This window comes from Mus musculus, chromosome 2, assembly GCF_000001635.26.
Source record: "Mus musculus strain C57BL/6J chromosome 2, GRCm38.p6 C57BL/6J".
Classification (NCBI taxonomy): domain Eukaryota; kingdom Metazoa; phylum Chordata; class Mammalia; order Rodentia; family Muridae; genus Mus; species Mus musculus.
In genome coordinates this window covers 27475041-27493296 of record NC_000068.7, presented here as the reverse complement: position 1 = coordinate 27493296, position 18256 = coordinate 27475041, and the positions used below count along the sequence as shown (strand labels likewise).

At 48.2% G+C, this 18256-nt stretch overlaps 1 protein-coding gene and 1 pseudogene across 7 annotated transcripts in view; one reads left to right on the top strand and one right to left on the bottom strand.

Moving 5' to 3' along the window:
- The window catches only part of Brd3 (bromodomain containing 3), a 62082-nt gene that overhangs the window by 14361 nt on the left and 29465 nt on the right, over positions 1-18256 (top strand). For 2 of the 7 annotated variants that reach the window (NM_001113573.1, NM_001113574.1), the window contains exon 1: positions 17624-17720. The exons of 1 other annotated variant lie outside the window; for it this stretch is intronic. The gene's annotated coding sequence lies outside the window, so the exon portion shown is untranslated. Of the gene's footprint in view, positions 1-17536; positions 18252-18256 lie in introns of those variants that run through there. 4 more of the 7 variants (XM_006498249.4, XM_011239156.3, NM_023336.4 and 1 more) reach the window with 4 other exon arrangements.
- Gm18548 (predicted gene, 18548) lies at positions 9949-10525 on the bottom strand (annotated as a pseudogene).

Sequence of the window (18256 nt, the reverse complement as noted above, 5' to 3'; positions counted from 1 at the left end):
AATGATAATGTATATCCTGTGCCCCTGCATATTGGAAGTATGTGATCTGCTTTCTCATTTTGATTTTATAGGGGATTACAGTTAAAGAGATTGCCATGAGTCTCAGAAGAGACTTTGAACTTTAGATTTTTAAACAAGTTTGAGACTGCTATAGATTTTTGAAATTGGCCTAAATGCATTTCTGCATTATTATATGGCTACAGGTCTATGGCAGCTTGGGGGATGGAATGAGGGAGTGGCCCCCTTAAGAAAATGGCCCCCATAGACTCATAGGGAGTGGCACTATTAGGAGGTATGGCCTTGTCGGGTGAAGCGGGGCTATGTTGGACAGATGCAAGTCCCTGTGAGTGGGCTTTGAGGTTTCAAATTTGCAAGCCACGCCTAGTGTGACTTTCTCTTCCTGCTGCCTGCAGTTCCTGATGTAGAACTCTCAATTTCTTCAGCACCATGTTTGCCTGCCCACACCATGCTTCCCACTATGATGATAATGGACTAAACCTCTGAAACTATAAACTAGTTTCCCAATTGAAAAACTGTAACCCAACTAAATGTTGTCCTTTACAGGAGTTGCTGTGGTCATGGTGTCTCTGCACAGCAATAGAAACCTTAAGACACATTGAGGCTATACAGTTCTGAGTCTTAGATACCAGTAGATGTGAGCCACTACCAAGTGGACTGTGAAGGCCCATGGAGGGGAAGTGGAAAGGTGGAAAGGTTGGGGGCCACACTCATCTGCCCCACCCCCACCCCCCAGCCCTCCAGCCCAACCTGTAACATATAAAGGCAGTTGTTTGGTCTGCTAACTTTGGGAATTAGGTGCTGGTGCTCTGTCTGGTTAAGCCCTTGACTTTCACCCAGGCAGTCACATGCTCCAAGCTTGTTTTTCCTTGCTGGGGAGGATTCTGCCTGGTTGCTGTAACATGGCTTGTTCAACTTCTCAGCGAAGGACTATTATTGTAAAGGCTTACTATTATTGTTTGCGTGTGCCTGTGTCTTGTTTCCAGTTCCAATAGCTCAGGTTCAGAGCCACACTGCTCACCTCTGCATGGAGGGCATTTATGCAGATTTCAATGTGATTGTTCTGGAGTCTGACCATAGCGCTGGGGCTGCTGAGTCTTGGGAAAGGGTTTAACTGTTTAAGAATCTGCAAAGCTGGGGCTGGAGAGATGGCTCAGAGGTCAAGAGCACTGGTTGGCAACAAAGTTGGGACCAAGGCCTGCCATCACACCCAGTCCAACATTTTCTTACTATAAATTTCAAACAAAATTTATCACAATTTTAGGCTTCTTTTGTTGTTTGTTTGTTTGTTTGTTTTTCATGGCAGGGTTTCTCTGTGTATTCCTGGCTGTCTGGAACTTGTTTTATAGACCAGGCTGACCTCAAACTCAGACAGGATTGCCTCTGCCTATCATATGGAATTAAAGGCTTTTTTTTTCCCCAGACACTTTGAGGACACATACATCCATACAGGCAAAATACTTGTACATATAACAGTTTAAATGGATATAGTGGACCTGAGGAACAGCTCAGCAGGTAAATGTGCTTTCTAACAAGCATAGCGACCAGCATTTGACTCCTGAGACCCACATTACATTATGGAAGGAGAAAAGTAATTGCTGCAAGTTGCCCTTTGACTTTCCCATGGTACACACACACATACACACACACACACACACACACACACACACCACTTACACATGCTTGCATACATCACATGCATGTACACACATATACACACAGGCATGCACACACACGCACACATATACGCACACCCATATACACATACACACACATAAATATAAAAATTGCGCTGGGCAGTGGTGGCACACGCCTTTAATCCCAGCACTTGGGAGGCAGAGGCAGGCAGATTTCTGAGTTCGAGGCCAGCCTGGTCTACAGAGTGAGTTCCAAGACAGCCAGGGCTATACAGAGAAACCCTGTCTCAAAAAAAACCAAAAAAAAAAAAAAGGGAAAAGAAATTAAAGCAGACCTGGGTGTGGTGGTGAACAGAGAGGCAGGTGGATCTCTTTGAGTTCCAGAGCAACCTGGTCTAGTAGTGAGTTTCAGGTCAGCCAGGGCTATGCTGTAAGGCCTTGTCTAAGAAGAGAGAAAGGAAAAAGAGTGATAATGGAAGACGCTTCCTATCAAACTCTGGCCTGCAGGAAGAGTAGGGTAGATATACATGCAACACACACACACACACCCCTAGTGCCTCCAGATTCTGGCTGTGTGTGAGAGAAGCACCACGCCATGCCTGGGAACTCAGAATAAAAGAGTAAAGAGAGGGAACCTGGAAGTGCTGGCATCCTCCCTCTCCTGAACTTCTGAGCCTCTGTCCCCAGCCCCTGAGTGCTGGGGTGACAGGTGCACACACCTCACACCCATGCTACAGCCCACGATTCATTTATTTATTTATTGGCTGGTTTGTTGGTTTCTTGAGACAGGGTTTCTCTGTGTACTCCTGGCTGGCCTGGAACTCTACAGACTAAGCTGGTCTCAAACTCAGAGATCCACCTGTGCCTGCCTCCCAAGTGCTGCTGGGACTAAAGGTGTGGGCCAGCACAGCCTGCCCAACCCGCTAGTGCCCATTTTAAAAAAGGTGTTTGTGAGTTGAGAAGAGCTGGAGTTACGCATGGATTCAACCGCCCACCCGATATGGTCTTCTGAGAGAGCAGCAAGTGCTCTCGGCCACCGAGTATCTCTCTTGCCCTGCTGTTCGTTCTTGTATCGCTGAAAAAAATGTTATTCCGGTTCTTTGCTCATTATTGAATCTTTGTGTGTATGGGGGAGGGGGTCATTTCTTTTTCTTTCATTTTCTTTTAAAATCTTTCTGTTTCCTTTTCTTTCTTTGCAAGTGAATTGTAGAGGTGTCTCTCTCTCTCTCTCTCTTATTACTCATTAGTACACTGTAGCTGTCTTCAGTTACACCAGAACAGGGCGTCAGATCTCATTACAGATGGTTGTGAGTCACCATGTGGTTGCTGGGATTTGAACTCAGGACCTTCGGAAGAGCAGTCAGTGCTCTTAACCACTGAGCCATCTCACCAGCCCACAGAGGTGTCTCTCATATTGGGGTATTAATCCCTTAGTGATTGCAAATACCTTCTTCCAGCCAGCTGGCTTGTCAGTCGGCTGCTTCTTTTGTTCAGATGAAGCTTCTAGGGCTGATGTGGCCTCCTTATATATTTTGATTCTGAACATGAGCTTTCAGTTCAAGTAATATCAACCATCATCACTAAGGCCAATGCCATGTAGCTGTTCCTGGTTTTCAGAGGCTTTAGTTTCAGGTTTCATGTTTGTTTATTTGTTTGTTTGTTTTCCTTCTCGATCCACCCCTGCTCACCATTCTGGCCCAAAGATTTTTTTCTTTTACGATTTATTTATTATTTATTATATGTAAGTACACTGTAGCTGTCTTCAGTACACTGTAGCTGTCTTCAGACACTCCAGAAGAGGGCGCCAGATCTCGTTACAGATGGTTGTGAGCCACCATGTGGTTGCTGGGAATTGAACTCAGGACCTTTGGAAGAGCAGTCAGTGCTCTTAACCACTGAGCCATCTCTCCAGCCCCTGGCCCAAAGATTTATTTATTTATTGTATGTAAATATTCTGTAGCTGTCTTCAGACACACCAGAAGAGGGTATCAGATCCCATTACAGATGATGTGGTTGCTGGGATTTGAACTCAGGACCTTCAGAAGTGCAGCCTTTGATCGTTTCCGTATCTGTATGGTTCGTGTATGGTTCAGATTCTATTCATCGCATTCAGAATTTCCTAGCATCATCTTCGAGGGGCTAAACTGGAAATGAGGTGACAGTGTGTGGTTTTATCTCTGAACACTCCCTTCAGTTCTGGTGGTTCATGTGCATCTTTGCTTTTAATACTATATAGTTAAATGATATGATTTGAAAGCAGATCCCAGAAACACAGGGAAGTAGGACCTTAAGGTTAAGGTTGGCACAAAACATGCAGATCAATCCACCTGCCTCTTGAACAGAACTCAAGATTAAGTTGAATATCCAGGACATGCATAAAGGCATTTGGCAAGGAACAACATCTTGTGTGTGTGTGTGTCTGTGTGTCTGTGTGTGTGTCTATGTGCACGCACACATGTACTAGCTTGTACACGTGAGTACAGTATCCACAGAAGCTAGAAGAGTCATCAGTCAGTTGCCCCTTGTCTTAGTCAGGGTTTCTATTCCTGCACAAACATCATGACCAAGAAGCAAGTTGGGGAGGAAAGGGTTTATTTGGCTTACACTTCCATACTGCTGTTCATCACCAAGGATGTCAGGACTGGAACTCAAGCAGGTCAGAGAGCAGGAGCTGATGCAGAGGCCATGGAGGGATGTTCTTTACTAGCTTGCTTCCCCTGGCTTGCTCAGCCTGCTCTCTTATAGATCCGAGACTACCAGCCCAGAGATGGTCCCACCTACAAGGGGCCTTTCCCCCTTGATCACTAATTAAGAAAATGCCTTACAGTTGGATCTCATGGAGGCATTTCCTCAACTGAAGCTCCTTTCTCTGTGATAACTCCAGCTGTGTCAAGTTGACACAAAACTAGCCAGTACACCCCTGGAACTGAAGCCGCAGGCAGTTGTGAACAACTGGGAACTGATCTTGGGTCCTCTGGAAGAGCAGTATGTGCTCTTAACTGCTGAGCTATCTCTCCAACACTCCCAACTCTGTCCAACAATCTTTCTTGATAAGCAGTCCCAACATCAGGAGTGTGGGTAAATCCCCTCAGCACAGCAGATAACAATGATTAATGTGGATAAAACACAAAGGTTGGTTTGTTTTTTTTCTCCTAAAATCAGGAACAAAGTGCTTCTATCTAATATAGTACCAGAAAGTATTAGCTAGCTGACAGAGAAAAGAAAACAGGATAGAAAGAAATCTGAGTGATCATGGCAGTGCAAGCCTTGGATCCTAGTGCATGAGAGGCAGAGGCAGGTAGATTTCTGTGAGTTCTGGTCTATAGAGTGAGTTCCAGGACAGCCAAGACCTTGTCTCAAAAAAGAGGGGGTTAGGCTGGCGAGATGGTAAGAGCACTGACTGCTCTTCTGAAGGTCCTGAGTTCAAATCCCAGAAACCACATGGTGGCTCACAACCATCTGTAATGGAGTCTGATGCCCTTTTCTGGTGTGTCTGAAGACAGCTACAGTGTACTTATGTATAATAATAAAGAAATCTTTTTTAAAAAAAGAGGGGGGCCGGGCTGGGCGTGGTGGTGCACGCCTTTAATCCCAGTACTTGGGAGGCAGAGGCAGGCGGACTTCTGAGTTCAAGGCCAGCCTGGTCTACAAAGTGAGTTCCAGGACAGCCAGGGCTATACAGAGAAACCCTGTCTCGAAAAACCAAAAAAAAAAAAAAAAAAAAAAGCTATAAAAAAAAAAAAAAGAAAGAAAGGAAGAAAGAGGTGGGTGGGTGAGGACGGGCTCCAAACTGTTAGAAAGACATAAAATTCCCTCTGCTGTTGAGATAAGATGAGAACTGAAGCAGAGAACAGAGCAGGTGGTATTAGAATGGAGCCCCAGGGAAGAAGGTCCAGTTATGATACAGGTTCCCTGTACCTCCACACCTCTAAACTCTGCCTAGTCAAGGGTCTCAGGAAGGGTAGCATCTCAAATGCCTATCAGTCTTGTCTGTCACACGCACACATATACCACACTTACACATGCATACAGTGAGTGAGAGTCTTAACTGTCTCAACCCCCTACTTATCTCAACCTGACATCCTTTCCCCACCTCTGAAAATGCAAACTCTCTGGGGTTTAAAGGAACTTGAGCAACACTGGTTTCCACACCAGCAGAGGTGTTGCTGAACCTCAGGGTTAGACTGCATAGATCAACAGGGCTGTCAGTGACCACTCCTCCAAAAGCCACACCCATGCCCCCTAGCCCAAGTCTGGCTTCAGCTACTTATGATATTTTTCCCTCCAGCCTGGCCCACTGAGTGACAACTGGCCAGACCTGTGTTAAGTACTTGGGGATGACAGGTAGACACAGGGCAGGCCACAGAGTCCTTGAGCAGGAGTGGGGGTGGGGGTGGGGTGGATGGGGTAGGGGAGATGGGTGTGTGTGTGTGGGGCGCCTGCGCGTGCGCGCGCGCGCACACACACACACACACACACACACACACACACACACACACACACGCACGCGCGCCACAGCCCCACACCTGTGGATGCAGGGATCTGCAGTGGGTGAGCTTCGGGAAGGGAAGGTGAGGTACTAGTTAAGCTTTCACTGATGACAATCTACCCGAGAAACAAGAAGGAGGGACTTGTTTGGCTTAGTCCTGTCACACTGAGCCTAAGATGAGCCAGAAACAATGTAGTGGGAGAGTATGGCAGACAGACAGGAAGAGCCTCGGGGAACAATTCTCCCTCCCTCCCGCCTCCAGGAGACATACTTCCTTCAACTAGGCCCTACCACCAAAAGTTCTACTGCCTCCCAATAATCCATCATTTCCCAAAACACAAATCCAGATGTCAACCTCTGAGAGACAGCTTTAAGCATGTCTGTAAGGGTTACACTGGGTTAGCTGAGGTGGGATGACCCACACTGACTGTGGGTGGGACCAGAGTCCACAGACTGAATAAAACCAAGAACGGGCCGGGCGTGGTGGCGCACGCCTTTAATCCCAGCACTCGGGAGGCAGAGGCAGGGGAATTTCTGAGTTCGAGGCCAGCCTGGTCTACAAAGTGAGTTCTAGGACAGCCAGGGCTACAAAGAGAAACCCTGTCTTGAAAAACCAAAAAAAAAAAAAAAAAAAAAACAACAACAACAACGGGAGCACAGAGGCCCAACTCAACTCATCTCTCGCTGCTTCCCTGTCCGTGGATGTAGTGTGCCCAGCTGCCTCAGGTTTCACCCCTGGACGCCACATGATGAATGGGGAGAACCAGCTCCCACAGATTGTCCTCCGACCTCCTCATGTGCATCCTAAGATACTTGTGGGAATGTACAACAAAGAAAAAAATTAAGTTAAAAATTATGCGTGTGTGTGTCCCTCATCTTTTGCTATTGATTTTTTTTTTTTAAACAGAGTTTCTCTGTGTAGCCCTGGCTGTCCTGGAACTCACTCTGTAGACCAGGCTGGCCTCGAACTCAGAAATCCGCCTGCCTCTGCCTCCCCAGTGCGAGTGCTGGGATTAAAGGCATGCGCCACTACTGCCCGGCTGAATTATTTTTTATTTTGAATTTTGTTTCTTCCAGACAGGATTTCTCTGTGTAGCCATGGCTACCCTGGAACTCACACTTGGTAGACCAGGCTAACCTTGAACTACGATCTGTTTCCTTCTGCCTGAGTGCTGGGATTAAAGGCATGTGCTATCATTCTCTGGCGTGATGTTGAAATTTTTTAATTTATAGTTTGGCCACTGTACATATATTTATTTTATTTCGGAAAAGTGTTTCTTTTCTTTTTAAAAAAAAAAACAAAACTTTTTTTTTTTTTTTTGAGACAGGGTTTCTCTGTGTAGCCCTGGAACTCACTCTGAAGACCAGGCTGGCCTTGAACTCAGAAATCCGATTGCCTCTGCCTCCCGAGTGCTGGGATTAGAGGCGTGCGCCACCGAGCCCAGCTCAGCAGCTAGTGCTCTTAAGCAGTAAGAGCACTTAAGCCGTTGCTCTAGCCCCAACTGTTGCTTCTTCAGTGAAAGAACGCACTTGCTAGAGTAGGGACATCCAGAGCATCTCCCATAGCAGTTTTTGGAAACGGAGCAGCAAAGCACAAATATATGATTATCCATCAAAGAATTCCAGCAGTTTCTCCTTTTGCCTGGTTTGTGGGTTTTCTCAGTTGCCTTTCGTGGGAAAGGGGTTTATTACAAATTATTCTACTCCAGCCGGGCAGTGGTGGCACATGCCTTTAATCCCAGCACTTGGAGGCCGAGGCAGGCGGATTTCTGAGTTCGAGGCCAGCCTGGTCTACAGAGTTAGTTCCAGGACAGCCAGGGCTGCCCAGAGAAACCCTGTCTTGAAAAACAAAAACAAACAAACAAACAAACAAACAAACAAATCTACTCCAATGAAGACCTCAGGACAGTTTCCAGTCCATCTGTCTAGCTAAAAAGCTCGGGTTCAGAATGAAGTTCACAGAGACAGAACAACACATCATGACAGAACCCCCAGAACCCCTCAAAGGAGGACAAAGTGCCTGGATGAAAAGGCTGAAGCACAGGATGCTAAGTACAAGCCCCTTTTTGTGTTAGTCACATGATAAGCAGGTGACTTGTCAGCCCTGTGGCTGATGTCATTCTTCTAGAATACAGATAGAACCACTAGTATGGTTGGGTTGACACCTACTGACATGCTTGGGTCTTTAAGATCCACCTGTCACTGGAGGCTGAAACCCAACGCAGGCCTGTTCACTAAGACTAAGAACACTGCACCTACAGGCCAGATGGGAAGTTGCTGCCCTGCTCCTGCTCCCTCTGCCACTCACCCAGGCCACCAGCCCTTTGGTCAATTCTGCATCTTCCTAGTGTTGTAAGGCCTTCCTACTTTGGGGTTGGGGATTTAACGCAGTGGCAGAATGCTTCCCCAGTAAGCTCAAGGCTCTGGGTCCCATCTCCAGCCTAAAGGAAAAAATAGCAAAGATTTTACATTAGCCTCAGCATGCTTACAATGGTTCTGGCCACCTAGTGGTATTCCTTTGTTTGTTTGTTTGTTTGTTTTTGAGAAGGTGTCTTCTTCTGTAGCCCTGGCTGTCCCTGAGACTTGCTCTGCAGACCAAGGCTGGCCTGAACCCAGATCCTTCTGCCTCTGCCTCCTAAGTGCTGGGATCAAAAGCATACCACACATCTGCCCAGATGAAGTCCTGTCTCAAAAACAAAAACAAAACAAAACAAATACCAACACACACACACACCATAACACAGGGTTGGAGAGATGGCTCAGTGGTTAAGAGTACTGGCTGCTTTTCCAGAGGACCAAAATACTCATACTCAGCTGGCCTGGGCACAGTGGCCTACACCTTTAATTCCAGTGCTAGGGAGGCAGAGGCAGGCAGATCCCTGAGTTTGATCCCAACCTGTCTGTACAGAGAATTCCAGAACAGCCAAGGATACACAGAGCTGTCCTGAAAACAAACAAACAAACAAACAAACAAACAAACAAACAAGAAACTTCATACACAGGATGGTAAGATGGTTCAGCGGTTAAGAGTACTGACTGCTCTTCCAAAGGTCCTGAGTTCAAATCCCAGCAACCACATGGTGGTTCACAACCATCTGTAATGAGATCTGACGCCCTCTTCTGGTGTGTCTGAAGACAGGTATAGCGTACTTATATATAACAGTAAATAAATCTTTTAAAAAATCTTCATACACATAAAACAATAACAATAATAGCCCAAAAAGCATAAACCCATGCATGCTCACAGATCTTACTAGAACCCAGAGGTTCCTTCCACACACCTCCCGCCCTGCTCCTATGTTCAACAGAGAGCATCTCACTAATGTAGAATCCCTTCCTTTCCACATCAAGCCTATAACTGATTCCAAGGTATATATACCCCTGTGCTTTCACCTTTGAACCTGGGGTCCTCAAAATGAGTGTGGCAAAGTCCATGAACACAACCTGGCTGAGCACAGACGATGCAACAAGCCATGCTGACTGAGAGTTAAATTCACTTAGAGAAAGCCAAACAAAACCCTAGCTTTAAGATTTTTTTTTTTTTTTTGTGCTATGCGGTTGGAGGCAGAGGCAAGTGGACCTCTTGAGTTCAACACAGCAAGAACTACACAGAGAAATCTTGTCTTGAGAGAGAGAGAGAGAGAAGAAAAAGATATATCTTTTAAAGGCTGGGAGTGAGTTTTGAGGCCTACAGGGTCTACACAGTGAGTTCCAGGACAGCCAGAGCTATATTGAGAAACCCTGTCTAAAAAAACAAAACAAAACAAAAAAACAAAGCAAAAGACAAAACAAACAAACAAACAAGACCTCCAGTTTCTCTTGAAACAAATTCCAGTGGTCCTCAGAGCCTGACAGCTCCTGGTCCCAACCTTGTAGCCTAAAACATAAAAAAAATTCGCCCAGCTCAAAGGTGGCTACCTCCTCCTCTTCATGTCAGAGGGGATGCTGCTCTTTCCTCTGTGAGCTCCCAGAGTGGCTGGCTCCTTGGTAGGGTGAGTGGAGGTGGAGGCAGTGTCTGCTCCATAGTCCATGATCCGTCCCCCTTTTCTGTTTCCTCTTGTGAAAGCAGTTCTCTCTTAAGGAGTAGCTCCTGCATCCTCCATAAAAATCCCTGTGCCTCCTTGCTCAAGGCCCCAGGGAATGAATTGGTGTCTGCTTCTCTTCTTTCCTCCTGCCCCTGTACTCACTGGGAATAACAGGTCAATCTGGAACCTCCGTGGCAGGGCTTCATGATCTTGCTCTCAGATTGTTTAACAAATTCTTGAATACACTTGATGCAGTGGATATGATTGCAGTTAGAGAGGAGCTTCCTGGGGTTGGCTTTCTCATAGACCACTTCCAGTCAGCTCCAGCACACTGTGTCCTTACTGAGTTGCCTGGGGGGGCCGGGGTGGGGGGAAGCAAGCTTTTTAGTGTAGAACTTCAGGTGCTGGGCCGGACGATATAATTTTATTATCTGCATGACTTGCAAATCCTTTGTTCCTGATAGCTTCCTCTTTTTGTATTTCTTTTATGGCTTTTTAAATTGTTTATTTTCTAATTATGTCTACGTGTGCCTTATGTGGGCGTGTACATGTGAGTTCAGATGCACATGGAGGCCAGAAGCATCAGCTCCGCATGGAGCTAGACTTACACGCAGTTGGTGGGGTGTTGCCTGGTAAGTGATGGGAACAGGACTCTGCTTCTCTGCAAGAGCTGTGTGCATCTTGAGCACTGAGCCATCTCTCCAGACTGTCAGCCTGTGGCCTATTCTCCTTTCCTTCCCTTCTTGCTTGCTTGCTTTTCCAGTGTCTCCCTGTGTAGACCAGACTGGCCTGGAGCTCACAGACTTCCACCTCCTTTTCCTTCCTGAATGCTGGGATTAAAGGCATATGCCACAAAGCTTGGTTCACGAATTCAGATCTTTTAAGATCCCATCTTCAAATTTACTTATATCTGAGGTATTAAGGGCTAAGACTTCAATACAGGAATTTTGGGGTTCACAGTTCAGCTGTAACTTGATTATGTAGGTTTTATTCCTTTCATTCCTTGACTATGGAGTGTGGCATTGGTTACATTTAATATGCTGAAGAACTGTCTGGGTAAGTCCCATTGGGTCACCTCTGTGATCCTGTTAATATGATAGTGTATGTTTTTTTTTTTTTAATGTATGTGAGGTGGTTGTGAGCCTTCATGTGGTTGTTGGGAATTGAATTTTTAGGACCTCTGCTCACTCTGGTCGGCTCTGCTTGCTCCGGCCCAAAGATTTATTTAATATTATACATAAGTAAGTACACTGTAGCTGACTTCAGACACACCAGAAGAGGGTATCAGATCCCATTATAGGTGGTTGTGAGCCACCATGTGGTTGCTGGGATTTGAACTCAGGACCTTCGGAAGAGCAGTCAGTGCTCTTACCCACTGAGCCATCTCGCCACCCAGATGGGGTTTATTTACCTTTAGTTGAAATCCACTTTTCCCGTCTTTTGTGTGGTACTGGAGATTGAACCCAGGCAATCTCTCTGTCTCTGTCTCTCTCCCCATCTCTTCCTCTTCTTCCCTCCCCACCTCCCCAAACAGGGTTTCTCTGTGTAACAACCTTGGCTGTTGTCTTAGTCAGGGTTTCTATTCCTGCACAAACATCATGACCAGGAAGCAAGTTGGGGAGGAAAGGGTTTATTCGGCTTACATTTCCATACTGCTGTTCATCACTGAAAGAAGTCAGGACTGGAACTCAAGCAGGTCAGGGAGCAGGAGCTGATGCAGAGGCCATGGAGGGATGTTCTTTACTGGCTTGCTTCCCCTGGCTTGCTCAGCCTGCTCTCTTATAGAACCAAGACTACCAGCCCAGAGATGGTCCCACCTACAAGGGGCCTTTCCCCCTTGATCACTAGTTGAGAAAATACCCCACAGCTGGATCTCATGGAGGCACTTCCCCAAATGAAACTCCTTTCTCTGTGATAACCCCAGCCTGTGTCAAGTTGACACATAAAACCAGCAGTACAGCTGTCTAAACTTATTCAGTACTTCCCTGAATTCTTTTCTTTCTTTCTTTCTTTCTTTCTTTCTTTCTTTCTTTCTTTCTTTCTTTCTTTCTTTCTTTCTTCCTTCCTTCCTTCCTTCCTTCCTTCCTTTCTTTCTTTCTTTCTTTCTTTCTTCCTCCCTCCCTCCCTCCCTCCCTTCCTTCCTTCCTTCCTTCCTTCCTTCCTTCCTTCTTTCTTTTCTTTCTTTCCTCTTTTTTTTTTTTTAATTATGGAAAATTTAGGGAACAAGAAGGGGAGTTGAGTTGAAGCAGGATAGAGACAAAGACAGGCAGGGGGTGGGGGGCGGCAAGGAACACTTGGAGAGGAGGGGAGAGGGGCATGGGGAGAGAAGGGACAGAGAGGTTAAGAGAGTCATAGCCCCTGAATTCTTTCTTCTCTTTCCTGTAGCCAGTGAACATGTATGTTGTGCTGGCCCTGCCTGGAGAGCCTTTACACACAAGGCGAGTGTTCTACCACAGAGCTCCCAACCTGCTTTCCACTTCTCATTTTTCTTTTCCGTGTATGGGTGTATGGGTGCTTTGTTTGCATGTATGTCTGTTCATCTTGCAGATGTCTGGTACCCACAGAGGCCAGAAGAGGGCATGAGACAGTTGTGAGCTGCCACATGGGCACTGGGATAGAGACCCAGGTCCTCTGGAAGAGCTACAGTGCTCTCAACCACTGAACCATTTCTCTACCTTCCGTTTGTTTGTTTGTTTGTTTGTTTTCATATAGGGTTCTCTCTGTAGCCCTGGCTGTCCTGGAACTCACTTTGTATACGAGGCTGGCCTCCAACTCAGAGATCTTCCTGCCTCTGCCTCCTGAGAGTCAACACTACCCCGGCTCTTTTTATTTTTGAGACAAAGTCTCACTAGGTCAAGCAATTTGGCCTTGAACTCTGCAGCCCCGACAAGTCTTGCAATCCTCCTGCCTCAGCTTCCCAAGTGAGAGGATTTCAGGCCCATACCGTGGGCTGAGCTGAGCTTGGTTCCATGTTAGAAAGGACCTTTGGTATTGGGTTTGTATGAATGGCTTTCTATTTTGGGGACAGGAAAGGGGAAAGTGATACAGCTCCGTTCCCAGCTCAGTTCCCTTGGGGCTCCCTTTTGTGAAAGCAGCATTTGTTTCCTCTTGGTGACAGTTTATCTCCTCAAGGTCAAACTGCAAGTGGATTTTGCGGATGAAATCCACTCCCTCCCACCACAACTCAGGCTGCCAATGTCACCTCACTGTGCAGTTTGCTTCCACTGTTACATGGGCACAGCGATCACCACCTCAGAAAACTGGTCCAATGGGCCCTGGAGAGAAGGCTCAGCAGCTAAGAAAACTTGATGCTCTTGAAGAGGCTTGAGCTTGGGTTTCCAGCACCCACATGCTGGCTCACAACCATCTGTAACTTCAGTTTAGGGGATCCGGTGTTCTCTTCTGAGTTCTCTGGGCACCAGCCATGTGCATGCTGCGCACGTATATACAGAAGCAGGCAAAACACCCACACACAGATGCAAAGATTTCTTTCTTTCTTTTTCTTTGGAGATAAGCTTTCTCTGTGTAGCCCTGGCTGTCTTGGAACTCTCTTTGTAGACCAGGATGGCCTTGAACTCAGATCTACCTGCCTCTGCCTCTGAGTGCTGACATCAAAGGCGTACACCACAATGTCTGGCCAGAAAAAAAATCAATGTTAAGAATAAGAAAACCGGGCTGGAGAGATGGCTCAGTGGTTAAGAGCACTGACTGCTCTTCCGAAGGCCCTGAGTTCAAATCCCAGCAACCACATGGTGGCTCACAACCATCTGTAATGATAACTGAATCTCTTCTGGGGTGTCTGAAGACAGCTACAGTGTACTTACATATAATAAATAAATAAACCTTAAAAAAAAAAAAGAATAAGAAAACCAAACCAAAAAACGGCTCTAAGATTCACATAGTGCCTGGCATACCTCAAGCTGCCCAGGAATGACCGAGTTGTTAGGAGCTCTCAGCTCCTCTCCAGATACTGTAATGTAAGGGCAGGCTGTTGGAAGTAGGGAGCAGAAGCTAGAGCCTGGCTTCGAAGCCATGTGGGACCTATGGAGTATGACATGAGCAGGGTGGATAAGGTATGCAGGCAGAGGCTAGGGCACAGAAATGAATATTAACTCTTCCAACAGTTAAGAGTACCTACTAGCCGGGTGTGGTGGCGCACACCTTTAATCCCAGCACTCGGGAGGCCGAGGCAGGCTGATTTTTGAGTTCGAGACCAGCCTGGTCTACAAAGTGAGCTCCAGGACAGTCAGGGCTATACAGAGAAAACCTATCTTGAAAAAAACCAAAAAAAAAAAAAAAAAAAAAAAGAGTACCTACTAGGTCTCATGAGCTATTGAACTTAGAGGTACAGAAGAGGGTAGACAAAGGCTCCAAGGAGTGGGACGAGGTAGAGAGATGGGGCTGAGAAGCAAAGGCAGGCCAAAGGCCTATGCACCCCAGGCCTGTCAGGGTATAAAAGTAGGCCCTGACTTTCCAGCTTCTGGAGGGTTTGACAGAAGAGGAAGCATGCCAGTGAGATTAGGTGGTCACATTTCAGGCTCAACTTTGTTGTTGGTGGGGACAGCCAGGGAACCTAGAATCCCTCCCCACGCTCGTGTACTCCAGGAAGGGGCCTCAGCCCTTGCTCTGGGAATGGCCAGCTCAGGACTCGGAAACTCAGATGAGCTCTTTTGCACTCTTACACAGCTTAGTCTCTTACAGACACATACAGGCCCAGGAGAGGTGCTTCCTTAAGGCCTCTGGGACACTAGGCCTTGGAGACACCCCAATTCTTGTGAACTCCTAGGAGCATCTCACTGAGAGTTCAGAAGCTAGCACGGACATGGCAGACAGCCTCAGGAAGCCTGGCACATGCCCATTGCCCTACAAGATCAAGCCTGGGTGCAGATCTTTTTGGGTGGGGGCTTGGAAGGTATATGATAGAATCTTTAAAAATATATTTGAAAGACTGACTTCACATTATGTGGGTGCTCTACTTTTACCAGTTGTTTATGTAATAATGCTGTGTGCATACCTGGTACCCATGGACTTCACAAGAGGGTTGGTACTGGGAATGGAACCCAGATCCTCTGCAAGAGCAATAGGGTCTCCTAAGTACACTGCCACCTCTTCAGCCCCAAGGGGTCTTTTAAACTGGTGAGTCACTAAGCCTGTGAGAGATGCCTCAGGCAGTTGAGGAACTTGTGTCTGAGCCTGGTGATTCCAGTTCGAGTCTTATGTGGTAGAAGGGGAGTGCTGGCTCTCACACTGTCCTCTAATTTCCACATGTGCTCTGTGCCACATGTACACACACACATACACAGTTACACACACACACATACAGTTACACACATAGTTAGACACACATACAGTTACACACATACAGTTAGACACACAAAGTTACATACACAGGTACACATACAGTTACATACACATACACAGTTACACACACACACAGTTATACATAGTTACACACACATACACTGTTACACACACATGCACTGTTACACACACATACACAGTTACACACATAGTTATACATAGTTACACACACATACACTGTTACACACACAGTTACACAATACACAGTTACACACACAGTTACATACACATACACAGTTATACACACACCTAATTACACACAGTTACACACACATAGTTACGCACATGTACACAGTTATACACAGTTACAGTTACACACACATACACTGTTACACACACAGTTATATACACATACACAGTTACACACACATAGTTACACACATACACAGTTACGCACACATGCACAGTCACACACACAGTTACACACACTGTTACAAACACATAGTTACACACATGTACATAGTTACACACACACATACATAGTTACACACACACTCACACACACACACAGAGTTTTCTGGGTTTTGTTTAAAAAGTTAACTGGCAAGTCCCTTGTCCTAGTAGCCAGAGTGCTCAGTGTGTCCAGAAAGGTGAGACCCAGATGGCAGGAATGATAATAGAACCTGCAAGGTGACTGCAGTTCTGCAAGCTCCCAGTCATGGCTTTGCTGGGGAGCCTGGGTTCAAGAGTTTAAGGACTCTAACTTAGAGCCTCCCAGGTCTTGCTCTCCTACCCTGTGTTCAGTCTGCGACTAAACAGCAGGGCTTCCTTGCAGTGGCCACCTCGCCCCAGGGTGTGAGAAGCACCCATGCTGTAGACCAAAGAGGAGACAAGAAGAGCCTGGAGAGGCTCCAGCTTGTCCTCAAATCTCTTCCAAGGACCCTGGGCTTGGAGCTTGGGACCTCTGAGACCAAGGATGTCACTTTGCCTTCTTGAGCCTTTTTCATTTTCAGGTACAGAACATATTCGTTGTGTATGTGTGTGTATGTGTGTGTGTACGTGTGTGTGTGTGTGTGTGTGTGTGTGTGTGTCTGGTATTTAATACCATAACCACCTGTGCATTTCTTGCATGCAGCAAAGTGCCCGCTCAGCCAGAAATAAACTCAGTGACACCAGGATCTTGGAATAGGTCCAGCTCACAGCAGAATTGGAACCCTGCATTGGCAGGCAGGTTCAGCGGGCACTGATGGAAAAACTTGTTTTGTTTGTAACGTTTTTGTTGGGGTCTATCACACACCCACCTTAAATTACAACTGGATAAAAACTGACTAACGTAGGCACCATTGTAATTTTCACCAAAACCAAGATCTGAAGTGTGACCCCGTCCTAACCCTTTCAAAACGCAGAAAAAGGGCGGGACTTAATCTCATTCCTGTCTTTCCATAGGCACATGGGGACACACTGAGACTCCAGAGAGGGAAAGTTGGCTGGCACAGCCTGAAGCATCCCTTACTGGTGTCTAGCTTTGGAGAATCCGCCTTTTTCCGGCACCACCAGCCAGGTCTCTTACGGAGTCCCCAGGTCTTCAACCCGCCCCAGGATTTTGGGGCGGGATTGATCGCGACTCCTCCCTGGCAAGGACCGCCCTGCGCGCGCCCTCGCCAGGCTAATTAGGCGCGCGGTTTGTTTACAAACATGGGCTGGGGCCGGTGCGCGCCTCCCTGCTTGTGAGCATTCGGGGTTTGAGGGAGGCCTCGGGGTACCCGGGTAGTGACCCCAGGGTGCTAACTGCGTTCCCGCCTTTCCCACGTTTTCCTAGGCTTCTGGAAATCCGCCCACCAGTTCTTATTCCCTGCGTGTGGCTGAGAACGCTAAAGTGAAGGCGCGCGGGCGGGCCAAGGTTCCAGCGTCGCCTCGGGTCCTGGCGGGCAACCTCCCAGCCCCGCCCCCACGCGCCCCTAGGCCGGGCCCGCTGGCGGCCAGGGCGGCCGGGCGGGCGGCCGGGGGCGCGCGGGGCGGGGCACGGCGTGGCGCCGGCGGGGCCGGGACATGTAGTCCGTGCGCCTCGGCCTCCCCTGGGCGGCCCTGGCGCGAGCCCGGGCGCGGACTACGACTCCCGCCAGGCGCCGCGGCGTAGCGCATGAGCCCTGTACAGCTCCGGCGCGTCTATTATGCTGCCGGGGCCGGCGAGCCAAAGAGGAGCCGGCCGCGCGGGCCGGGAGCAGACGGCGCTGGAGCCGCCTAGGCCAAGTACGCCTTTTTCTCGTTTCCTTGTACACTCTGGGCGGCGGCGGCGGTGGCGGTGGCGGCGGCGGACTTGGCTGAGAGAACACGGCCCGGAACGCATGGTGCAGGCCTCCCGCGCGTCTCGAAGCCCGGAGCCCGGGGCCGCCGCCTTTGTGCGCGGCCGCGATGCAACAAAGCGGGGCGGCCGCCTGCCCGGGGTCGCAGCGACTGCGCGGGCTCCGCTGCCCTCCGCCTTGCGCTGTGCGCCCGCGGCTTGCCGGTCGCCTCGGGCCGGACTGGGAGGCGTCGCCTTGGTCGGAGCGCCCAGCCTGGACTTGGCACAGCCCGCGCTCTCTGCGCCAGCCCTCCCTCACGGAAGGGATTTTTTTTTCCTTTCCCCTTTTCCTCTGCCCGCCATCTTCCGAAGGGGACTGCCTGGAGGATGCGCGGCGCGGGAAGGTGCGCGCGGTGTGCCCAGGGTCGCTCCGGCGCCACTTAGGGCGGATCGTCGCAGGGCAGGCCAGGCTGGGCCTGGACACCGCTGGAGCCTTGCAAGTGGG